Raw genomic sequence first — 2,472 nt, 5'->3', positions numbered from 1 at the left:
GGGCCCTGGTCTGGGTCCTGCTGGCTCTGCTCAGCATTACTGCTTGGTCTTCTAGCACTGATCTCCTGGGCCAGTGAGAAAGATAGGGATCTCGTGGCCCTCTCCAGTGAACAGTCGAGTCTTAAAAGTGACCAGAGGGCCTGCAGTTTCTTGAGATTCTGGGGGTCCAGCATGCCCTTCTGGACTGAGCTCAGGGTCAGAGTCATGCTCAGGGTCCTGTGGCGGCTGAGCCTGTAGGCAGGTCCTGGGAGGCAGTACATGGGCAGAGAGTGTGGACGGGGATGTTAGGGTCCAGATAATGATGGGGACCACAGATATCTGTTTCCTGATGAACAGGTGAACCTGGCCACCCCAAGCCTCCCCATGTCCTCACTGGTCCCCTTGAAGATGCTTCTCAGGGGGTGGAGGATAATCTCTGTACTTGTGATTTGGCTTCATGTATGTGGCTCATGTAAAGCGGTGCTCATCTCTTGACCTTTTAGGCAGTATTCATCCCTCCGTTTTTTAAAATCTTAAAGGCTGGGAGAGCAGGGGCATGTGGGTACATTCTGTAGCTGTTCTTGTGAAACATTCACATTAATATTCCATCTCTTCTTTGCGTGTGTGTAAAATACATAACAGAAAAGTATCATTCTAATATTTTTATTTCAACGTCTTCCTTAAGGTTGGAAGTCCTCATCCTTACCTATTAAGTTCCTCCTTGAGGTGTCTTTCACATGACATTCACATCATCTAAATTCAGGTGTGATAAAAATAGTTAACTTTCTTTTTCAATATTGATATTAGAGGAATCAGTCTGCTGGCAGGAATGTAAAGATCACTAGCAGTGAAAAACGTATTCACATCCTTTCGAGGGGAATGTGTGAGCATATTTGTCATTGTCCCTGGGATAGTTTTAACATGTTAGGTGGCAGCATGACTGCCAACACTCTCTTTATTCAGAGACTGTGGTTTGTGGTGCTCTGAACAAATTTCGTGGGGTTGAGGGTCGACTGTGGTGTCATATTGTCACTGTTGACAGGCTGACCTGTATTTCACAGAAATGTTTTCCATCCATGTATCTGGGTAGGGTGGGGGTAAAGGGAAATCTTTGAACAAGATTTGAGGATAGAAGTGAAGCATCACCTGTGTTTCGTCTCACTTCTGTGGTCGCTCTTCTTCTGGTCACTTTATAAGCAGCAGCAACTACCCAACGTCCCCCTTTCACCATCCAATGGATGTACCTCTCCTATTGCCTTTCAAAACCCAGAGCACCCAGTTTGTCTGGATCTTTTTTCATTGTATAAAAATACAAGGTATGGTCTAGGGACTGAACGGGTACATTGGTCACCTGAGGGAGAAACCCCCGTTTGTAGGTACGAAGTGGCCTCCTCGGGTCTCCGAGGACCTGTCAGGGATGATAGCCTTCCTGCGCTGGGTTCCTGAAGTAGACTGAGTTGGAGAAGCACATGTGTAGGAAATCTGGGAGGACTTGGAGAGGTTAGTCTGAGCAGAAGGAGAGACGCCCACATTGAGACATCAGATGAGGTCCCCTTCCTGCAGGAAGGTGGAACCTTCCTGGACCTCTGACCCTGAGGCAGGGCCTTGGATCGTGGACTCAGGCCATATTTCAGCAGAATGTCTCTAGGGGTTGAACCCTGGGGAGACAGATTTGTGAGCCATAGCACTTGGCTGTTAGGAGCAGCTCTGTGAGCTGTGAGAGGGCCTGCAGGGGTGAGTGGATGAGTGGTGTCAGAAGAGGGGATGGAGGCGACCCACAGTGTCTGCTGCACTTGTCTGCTCCTCTCAGAATCCCAGATGCTGAGGACCTGGGTTTCAGGAGCCCAGCTGAACTGGGAATTTCTGGTTTTTAATCCAGGATCGTTGGGGAAAAAATGTAGCCCATTGAGAACTGTATGGAATTGAAAGTCTCTCTGTATCTTCCTTCCACCCAGGCCCTCTGTCTGGGATTCATCCCCAGGAGAGACACGAGACAGCCTAGTCCTGTCAACCTTCCATTGCCCCCTGAAGCTCCCTGTACAGAGCCTGCCTGGAGGGCTGGGGGAGTGGGACCCTTGGGAATCACACAGGAGGGGGCCTGGGTCACACCTGCACCTCCTCTGTGCACAGACAGGCCTCCTGGGGCCAGAGGAGAGGGTGACAATGATGGGGGAGGGGTTTGTGTCTCACTTCCCTCTCAGCCTGTGTCACTGTGAGCCTTAGCACTGCTGTCCCACACCTCTCCATAATACTCAGACTCGTCTTAGGCCCAGGCCCCAATGATGGTTAGGGAGGCCCTGTTCCCTGAGTTGGAGCCAGAGAATCAGGCAGGGATCCCTGAGGGCCAATTGCAATCATTATAGATAATCAGCAGGGGGCGCTGGCCAGACTTCTGCTGGTACCAGTAAACAGTTCTCCCTCCAATGCTTTCTCCACCACAGGTGATGCTGGTGGTCTGTCCCAGGTTCACAGTCACTGATGGCAGCTGAGTCA

The sequence above is a fragment of the Canis aureus genome, chromosome 27 (genome assembly GCF_053574225.1).
Source record: "Canis aureus isolate CA01 chromosome 27, VMU_Caureus_v.1.0, whole genome shotgun sequence".
Taxonomy (NCBI): domain Eukaryota; kingdom Metazoa; phylum Chordata; class Mammalia; order Carnivora; family Canidae; genus Canis; species Canis aureus.
This window is presented reverse-complemented; position numbering follows the sequence as displayed.